This window comes from Bos javanicus, chromosome 10 (assembly GCF_032452875.1).
Source record: "Bos javanicus breed banteng chromosome 10, ARS-OSU_banteng_1.0, whole genome shotgun sequence".
Classification (NCBI taxonomy): domain Eukaryota; kingdom Metazoa; phylum Chordata; class Mammalia; order Artiodactyla; family Bovidae; genus Bos; species Bos javanicus.
The window spans coordinates 76,804,201-76,814,287 of record NC_083877.1 but is presented as its reverse complement, the minus strand read 5'-3'; positions in this window follow the sequence as shown (position 1 = coordinate 76,814,287).

Here is a 10,087-nt window from a genome sequence, read left to right as displayed (position 1 = left end):
CCTTCCCTCTGTGATTTAGGGATAGGAAAAGGAACGCCAAGGTCAAGGGTGACCCCATGTCCCATTGTAACATCATAGAGAGAAGCTCAGAGTCAGACATCACTGTCAGTGTCTCCCTTAAAAGGCCAAAGCAAGCCCAAAACCATGAGGTAAATGGTGCCCCTATCCAGGGGAATGCAGGTAAACCAATTCTCTGGCAGGGAGAAACTCTGATTTGTAGTGTTTGTCCATTTTCATGGTGGAAATACTCCCCCAAGACCAATGTCAAGCTGTTATCAACATGATGATTCACAAGATTCTTGAAAACAGAACAACTGGCCTCTTGAAAGCTGGAAGGAGCTGACTCCAACACACCACTTCTTTTATCTCTCGAAAAAACAGGCCTTCTCATCTTCCTTCCCAATCAACTGGACTTGAGAATTTTTCCAGCTGGTCCACACTGATGAGCGGGGATACACCAGCCTCTCACCCCAGCGAGGCTGACACCCAACAGAGAAGGAGGACTGCCAGCTGCAGTGTTCCCTGAGCACCCTCTGATGGCTCAGCCAATGGTTGCAATTTACCTTCCCTCTTTCCAGCTCTGAAAGAGAATCTGCTTCACCCTCCACCTCCCTGTCTTCATCTCTAAACTCCCTGCCTCAGCCTGGAAGCCTCTACTCCAACAGAGGGCACCTCCTGGCTCCTAGAGGAGCCCAGGACTAGGGTGTAAAGAGGCTGGCCAACCCTGGATCTTGTGCCTCTCACTTTGTCCAACAGAAGGAAGAAGCTCTGCCTTGGGCCCAGGAAAGGAGGAAAGTATGGGGCCATGGGTGACTGCGGGCAGCAGTTCCCTAAATGTCTCCAACTAGAGTGGTGAGCTGGGCAGAGCAAAACCCAGCTGCTCGGAGCTCCAGAGAACCAATACCCTGAGGGCATGTTTTATACTCAGCTCAGAAATCATCACCAAATGAAACCAGAAGAATGATGGCCCCAGTTCTCCAAAGAGCAGCCGCCAATCTTCACCTCCCATGAGATTAGCATTTCCCTCTGCAGCCTTTCAATCCTCTCATCCCAAAATTCTGGAATCCTAATGGATGAGGGAACCTATTAAGAAGGCTAGGTTCCACTCTGGCTTGTACGTGTCCTTGAGAAAGTTTTTAAACCTCCTGAGGCTTGTGTTCTGAAGCTGAAATAGAAATCATCATCAGAGAGTGCTGTTGAGAGGATTAAACTAGAATGTATGTGAGAAGGACTTTACAAATCAGAGTGTTCTATAAATGTTTGTTATTTTTCTACCTGAGAGAGGTAGTTATGTGGGTTTTTTCCTCTCCTTATTAAACAAACACATATTCTCTACGGGAATTCTGAAAAAAATTTAAGCATTAAAAAAAATTTCAAATCACCTACAGTGAACCACCATGCACATTTGGTGTTTTCCCCAAGTCTTTTTTTTCTACGTGGATATAGATACACCATTGTTAAAAGAAAGGATGCAGATATTTATGACTCAGGGGTAGTGATCTCTCCCTTCTCCAGCCCACAGGCCTGACAGCAGTGTTTCTCTCCACCCCTACAAAGGGAAAGAAGGCAATTAGTCTCTCACTAGAAACAGGGCTTGCTGGGATCCCAAATAAGGAGACCTTGGACTGAACCTGTTCTTCCTGATAGAGGCTTTCAAACTTTTTGCCCTGCAAGCCATTTTGGAAAGACCACATGCCCTTAGGGGTCTCCTTGCCTGCTCACCCTGATTTGTAAAATCAATTTTTAAAAATTATCCACTGTACACAGGTTTGATCCCTGGCCTGGGAAGATTCCACATGATGAAGAACAACTAAGCCTGTGCTCCATGACTGTTGAGCCCAGGAGCCACAGCTACTGAAGCTGGACTGCCCTGGAACCCGCGCTCTGCAACAGGAGAAGCTACCACAATGAGAAGCTCGTGTACTGCAATGAAGAGTAGCCCCTGTTCACCGCGGCTAGAGGAAGTCCATGTGCAACAACGAAGACCCAGTGCAGCCAAAAATAGATAACTAACTAACGAATGAATAAAATAATGTATAGAACAGGGAATGCTACTTTAGTGCTCTGTGCTGACCTAAATGGGAAGGAAATCCAAAAAGAGGGGATATATGTGTATGTATAGCTGATTCCCCTTTCCACACAGAAGAGATTAACACAACATTGTAAGGCAACTAGACTCCAATAAAAAAATTTTTTTTAAGCTTTTTTTTTTTAAATTGGGAAGCCTTTCACCGAGTAAAGCATATACTGCTGCAGCTCTGCTGTTCAAATGCTCGTTCTTGGGCGCTTTTCAATGTGGAACTGAATTTGCTGTAGGAAATACTTTTGAAAACCTCACACGTTTTTCTGTGGCTGGCCCATGGATCACCAGAGGAACCCATGTAGAACATCAATGCAAATCTGTTCCGCTGGGTCCTCTCTCGGTATCAGACAAAATGTCATGTTTTCCTCAACATTACCAAGATCCTATCCCTCACTTCTGCCCTAAAACAGGTATTTCTCTGGCTGTCAGAAGCAACCTGGGTCTTCCCCTCTCTGTTATGATAATGCTCGGGGCCTTCTGAGTCACCTCACCCTGACTTCTCCAACATTACACTGAGAAAACCAAAGTGTTAGTCCTTCAGTCGTGTCCAGCTCTTTGCAACCCTGAACTGTATAGACTGCCCACCAGGCTCCTCTGTCCATGGAATTCTCCAAGCACACTGGAGTAGGTTGCCATTTCCTCCTCCAGGGGAGCTTCCCGACCCAGGGAGGGAACCTGGGCCTCCTGCATTTCAGGCAGATTCTTAACCATATGAGCCACCAGGGAAGCCCCACAATCCACTTGGGAGCAGGAGGTAACTTCAGGTCTCCAAACCCTTAGGAGGGACCTCAGATGCTTACACAACTTAAATGCACTGAGACGAAGGAATATGTCCTAAGAGCCACGTCCCAAATGCCACTTCTCTGTGGCGTGCAGGTACCAGGAGAGCTTATGACTAAGTATTTCCAGATGTTTCAGGCTAGATAGTGTGAAATCCAGGGCAGGCACTCTTCCCTTGAGTGCCTATGACAAGCCCAGCAGCCTCTTGCTACTGCTCCTCTCCAGACACACATAAATGCAAGGAGCAAAGGACACCTCCTCCACTGGTCCTTTCTGCTGCTGCCACAACAAAAGTCTTGGTGATTTCTGTCTCCTAAGAAAATGTGTAGCCCCACCCAGAGCACAGGTCCTGCCATATTCCTTCAGGGTCCCTGTGTATGAGAGGTCCCCTAGCGTCCATGGTAAAAACCTGGGCTCTGGACCTAGGCATGAATCCTGTCTCCACCACTTCCCAGGGAGTTTGGCCTCAGGAGAGGGTCTCTACCTTGTGAGCTTGAAGAAGGGGTTGTGAGTATGTCCCGCGGTCATTCGTGAAAGACTGCTTTGCAGGAAATGGTGATGAGAGATACAGGGCTCCTGAAACAGGCAGCTCGACACTTCACTCCCAAGCACAGCTGCAGCAGTAGGAGCCGCTGGGCAGGCTCAGCAAGGGTGGTCTCACTGCTCTCACATGCCTGTTGCACCTGCCTGTCTCCACTGAACTTTCACAGTCCCCCCGCAATCCTCTAAAGTCAGCACCAACCAATCAGGACTTTCCTCTTCTCTCCAGTTGAGCTGTACTTCTGAGTGGGTAACCCCAAGGTCTTTCCCACCTCTTAACCAGGACTCCCTTCCTCAGCAGGTAAAGGTAAAGGTGGGCTTTCTCCAGCTCTCAGGAAAGCACATCACCTATTTATGATCTCCTCTTTGTAGGCTCACTTCCCAGCGCCCAAGGACAGCAATTCTCTGATTCCAGTCCAGGGTTCCAGAACTACTGCAAAGCAGGGTTCTCCAGCTCCCCCTCTACCCACCAGCTTGTCCACAGCCTCGCTTCCAGGGGCAGGAGTCAATGTAGACGTGGGAGCTCCAAGCCCTAACACCATCCAGATAGCTTCATCTGATCTTCAGCTCTCACCACCAGAACATGGGACACTTTCCACGATCCTGACTCTCTTCACTGCAAGACTCAGATGTCACCTGTCACTGAGGCCACCCCTGAAAAAGCACACCCCCCACCATCCCCTGTCCCCCATTTCCTGTTGAACGCCAAGCCTAATTTTCCATGTGGAGAAGTTTTAGAAAAGCACTTCTCCTCCCAAATTCTCTCAAGATGTGACTCAGACAGCATCTCCCTGCCAACTTCTCAGAGTCCTTCCTAACTCTCAGGAAGCCAGACTTCCGGCCCCTCCCCCAGCCCTGGGAGCAGCCGGAGCCCTGTGGGTGCAGTCAGATCGAGATGGGAACCAGCCATCACATCTCTGGTGGGTTCACATCTGTGGGGCCAGCACAGCAGTTACAGCAAAGCACTCTCCAAACATTCTGATCTGATAAACGGGGAGCTCTGTGGGCCCGTGGAACAGTCACTAAGGTTAAGTTCTTGTTGGTTTCCCCACCCTAAACAGTCTCTTTCCCCCGATACAGACAGTCCCGCAGGCCTGCTGACAGGAAAGCTGCGGAACCAAGGGAAGCAGCTTCTGACTGGAAAAGTGAAAGGAGCCAAAAGCCAAAAGGCTCAGATTACTTGTAGGGGCTGGTCTGGGAGGCCCTCGTCCAAGCTCTCAGCTCAGAGGAGATGACAAAGAGACTGAAGACAAGGAAGGTGAAATCGAACCTGTCCTGGCAGTTGCTGATCCAGTCGCCATCGCAAGGAGGAAGTCACTGCTGCGTGTGCTTCTGAAACTTCCAGCCAAGACCCAGAATCGCAGAGTGGGGCCACAGCTTCTAGGCCAGCCAACAGGCAGCTGGGAACCATGGGCGTCAGCAGGCTGCCCTGGAGTGGGAGGCAGGGCCCCTGCACCTCAGGGCTGCCGGCAGCACCTGGAGGACGAAAGACATTGGTAAGAAGGACCAGGAGGCCCATCTGCTGCTGGGTTTGCCTGGACAGCTGAGCCAAGTTGAGGACTCCCACTCACATGGCCTGGTGGGCTTAAGGGAGAGGAAGGAGAAGGGGGTTTAACCTGGAGACGGACAGAGAGAGGGCAGGGAAGTGGGGGAGGGATGGGGAAAGGATGGAGGAGAGAAGGGAAGAGATGGGAGGGGACCCGGAAGGCAGTGCCTATTTTTAGTGGAGGGGAATATTTTCCCAGTGTAACCCACCACACAGCTGCCCATCATGTTCACACAGTTATCCTTAAAAGCTGTACAGGAGAAAGTCATTTTTTTCACATGGCCTGGTAGTTAAAGGTCGGGGATCTGGAGTTAGTCATATAGATTCCAATCCATGCTCCACTTCTTCTCCCAGGGGTTGACCAGGATAAACGTCTTAACTTCTCTAAACCTCCATTTTCTCATCTATAAAATGATGACAGTAGTCCCTACCTTTAGGGTTGTTGTAAGAATTAAGTCAGGTAATGTTTATAAAACATTTAACACAGTGCCTGGTACCTCGAAAACTTTCCCTTGCTACTATTGTCACAAGTGGTAGACGAGCATCTGGATAAACAAGGTTTCCCGAAGCAAAACCTTGTGGAAGATGCATGTCTAGCCCCAGGATCTCAAAGATACAAAAAAAAAACAAATTTCACAATAGCCAGTGGTAGGGTGCTAATGGTTCCATCTGTAGTGTTCGGTGGCTGTGGCTCGATCTATGAAGTGTGTAGGCAGATTCGTTGTAGACATGCTCCACTGTGACAATAGCAGACAATTTGATTTCCCTATTTCTTGTTTCTTTTTCTTATACAAAATTGTATCTGCCTCCCTCCAAGATGGGGTTTGCAAGGCCTGGGGACCTTTTAATTCACAAGGAGGACCAACAGAAGCAGGAAGAGCACTGACCAGCATGGCCCAGTGCCCCCAACCTGTTCCTGACTGTACCTTGGGCTCTAAGCCTTCCTGGTCCTCCACAGAGTGTGCATGGAAGGTGTGGAGAGGCCATGACACAGTCCACATCTCAGGACATAACCAGTGGTGTCAGGAAAAGGACGAAGTGTAGCCAGCTTGAGGCCAACATTTTAGCTCAGTTTTCACAAGGTCACCTAATCTTTAAATCGGAGAGGATGGCAGGTGCTTGAGCTATCCAGGTGTGATCCTCGATCCATGGCATGAGCTCAGAGGTGCTGCAAACCATGGCTCTCAAATCTCCCTTCTAGACCCCTGTCCCAACACCTGACATCTAGACCAAGAAGGTCATTCCTTGAGTCACAGGGTTGGCAAACAGGTGTTATTGCAAGTGCCAACTCCAAGTTATTGACATTAGATTTTGTTTCAGAAAGATTCTCAGGCCTTTTCTGGTCTCAGCGGGATGTTTCCAATCAATTAGCAGTGTCTGCAATGGACACTGGAAAAGAAGTGCCAATGGTTTTGTACAGAATTACTGTCCTTAAAAAACACTTTGTTTTTATATTTACAGAGCAACTATATGGCCAGTAGAGAATGCGTGAACTTGTAATGACTAACAACCATATCAGGGCCTTGAGGGCATAGGAGGCAGAACAGGGACTTTATTACTGTTATTATCATTCTAACTTTTATCTTACATTGCAATATAGCTGATTAACAATGTTGTGATAGTTTCAGGTGGACAGCAAAGGGACTCAGCCATACGTATACATGTATCCATTCTTCCCCAAACTCCCCTCCTATCCAGGCTGCCACATGACATTGAGCAGAATTTCCTGTGCTATACAGTAGGTCCTTGTTGGCTATCCATTTTAAATATAGCAGTGTGTACATGTCCATCCCAAACTCCCTAACTATCCCTTCCCTCCACCCCCACCCCCATAACAATAAATTCATTCTTTAAGTCTGTGAGTCTATTTCTGTTGTGTAAAGTTCATTTGTATCATTTATTTTTAGATTCTGCATATAAGGGATATCATATGATATTTCTCTTTCTCTGACTTACTTCACTCAGTGTGACAATCTCTAGGTTCATTATTACTGCAAATGGCATTATTTCATTCTTTTTTATGGCTGAGTAATATTCCATTGTATATATGTACCACATCTTCCCTATCCATTCTTCTGCTGATCGACATTTAGGTTGTTTCCATGTCTTGGCTATTGTAAATGGTGCTGCAATGAACACTGGAGTGCATGTATCCTTTCAGACCATGTTTTTCTCCAGATATGTGCCCAGGGGTGGGATTGTAGGGTCATGCTGCTGCTGCTGCTGAGTCGCTTCAGTCGTGTCTGACTCTGTGCGACCCCATAGACGGCAGTCCACCAGGCTCCCCGTCCCTGGGATTCTCCAGGCAAGAACACTGGAGTGGGTTGCCATTTCCTTCTCCGATGCGTGAAAGTGAAAAGTGAAAGTGAAGTCACTCAGTCGTGTCTGACTCTTAGCGACCCCATGGACTGCAGCCCACCAGGCTCCTCCGTCCATGGGATTTTCCAGGCAAGAGTACTGGAGTGGGGTGCCACTGCCTTCTCCTTGTAGGGTCATATGATGGCTCTATTTGTAGTTTTTTAAGGGATCTCCATACTTTTCTCCATAGTGGCTGTACCAATTTACATTCCTACCAACAGTGTAGGAGGGTTCCCTTCTCTCCACACACTCTCCAGCATTTATTGTGTGTAGATTTTTTGATGATAGCCAATTTGACTGATATGAGGTGATATTTCATTGTAGTTTTTTAAAACGCTTTGTTTAGACATGATTTTCTTTTGGGAGGGCGGATATAACACTGAGTCTTCATCGCTCTGTGTGTGCTTTCTCTAGTTGCAGGCAGTGGGGACTATCATTCCTCTGTGGTCCATGGGCTTCATTATGGTGGCTTCTCTTGTGGAACATAGGCTCTAGGCACAAAAGCTTCAGAAGCTGCACCATATGGGCTCAGTAGTTTTGGCTCCTGGGCTCTAGAGCATGGGCTCAGTGGTTGTAGCATGCAGGCTTATTTACTCCATGGCATGTAGAATCTTTCAAGACCAGGGATTGAACTCACGTCCCTGCATTGGCAGGCAGATTCTTATCCACTGAGCCGCCAGAGAAGTTCCCTCATTGTAGTTTTGTTCGGCATTTCTCTATTAGTGATGTTGAATATCTTTTCACGTGCCTCTTGGCCATCTGTTTGTCTTGTTTGGAGAAATGTCTAAGAACACGGACTTTCTTAGAGGGGATTTAAGAATGGTATGCTGCCTGAGACCTGGTATTCATGGTTGAGGAGGACAAGCCCAGATAGGGGCACAAAAGGAAAGCTGGGATGACTATGGAGCAGTAACAGACCTTGGGTTTCTTGGGAAGAGACCAAAACATAGGTAACCACCTCCAAATGGGTCACCAAGGCAAATTCTAGCATAGCCCTTTGAGTTCCACCCTCCTGCCAGTCTAGGGCACCCCATACCCTCTGCCCAGAGAGAAGCATCCAATTCTAACTCCAGTGTAAGTAGCAGCTACCAGGTACCTACCTCTATGTTCCAGCGGCAAGCTTGGTGCCTTCACACACACTGTATACATTTAACCCACTCCCATGTGGTAGGATTTTCCAAATTCCACAGTATTATATGTTATTGATCTATTTATTATAAACATATCATGTTCTCATAGTTTTTTTTTTAATCAAATAGTACAGAAGGGTCTGAAATGAAAAGTAAGCCCAAGTCCTACTGTTCAGAGATAACTACTCTTTAAAGTCTCTTTTTGGACACCCATGATTGTAACAGCATTATTCTCAATGTTCAAAAGGTGGAAGCAACACAAGTGTCCATCAACAAATGTGTGGATAAACAAAATGTGGCATGTTTGTACGGTGGAATATTATTAGATGATAAAAAGGAATGAAATGCTGACACATGCCACAGCATGGATCGACCTTGAAGACATTATGCTAAGTGAAATAAAACAGACACAAAAGAATGTGTCCTTGTATGAGCCCACTTATATAAGCTCATCTAGAATAGGCAAATCCATAGAGACGGAAAGAAAGGTGGTTACCAGAGGCAGGGGGAGGGGCAGAAGGGGGCACTACTGATTAATGGGTGCAGAGCTTCAGTCTGTGATGATGGAAATATTCTGGAGATAATGGCTGTTCAACATTGTGAAAGTACTTCATGTAACTAAACTGAGTACTTAAAAACATTAAAATGGTTAATTTATGTGTATTTTACCACAATTTAAAACAACAACCAAAAAATGCTATTCTGTAAAGGTAATCTTGCTTTGCACAGCAGCACAGGACCATAAACATAACCATGCAAGCTGACGCCATTCAAACTGACCTAAATAGTCAAAGGGAAGAATGAGGATTGTTCCATGACCTTTAAATTTGTTGTCAAAATTAAAACCCTCTTACTGTCAGTTATAAAGGTAGAGGGAAAAAATAGTAACTCTATTATTTATATAATACATTGTTATTTAAAACATTAGGAAATTTGAGAGTGTGTTCTATTTCTTAGTTTAAGAAAAAACTTATTAAGAGTAGTTTGAACAGTGCTTGCCTTCTTTTTCTCTTCACATAATTCGCAATACAGGGCAAGCATCATTTACATGCCTTAGTGAATTTTCATGCTCCTTTGGATCTTTTCAACATTTATCCACTGAACTTTCAATGCTGTGAAATCGCTCTAAGGTTTTCTCTAATGTCAGATGTTTTTCAATATCACTTTTTCTGGGACATCCTCCTCCTTTTTGTCACAACCACTTTCCTCATTTATACCTTCACCAAATTCCTTTGTCCGTACATCTAGAGTCTCAGTAATGGCAGGCGTGTCAACATTTCCTGTGGCCACCTATTTTTTTTTTCCTACCTTCATTTACATTAGATTCAAATCCTGCAAGGTTATTTGCACAGTGGAGTAAAAGTTACTGCCATACTGCACAGAATCCAAAGCAGAAGTAAATGCTCCATTTCAACTATGACCAGCTTTCTGTTCCTAGTGCAATTTAAATGACAAGATGTTGAAGGAATTTGAGCCTGTATTTATATTCACTGGATTTTTTCAATACAATTTGCATCATGGCTATCCATTTAGATCTTACATCTTTGCTCTGATGTTGCCATTTTTCAGATCTTTTGGTCACACACAGTTCTACTTCCAGTCTTATCACTTTTCATTTATTTGCTGCACTTACATCTTTGTTGGACAGTC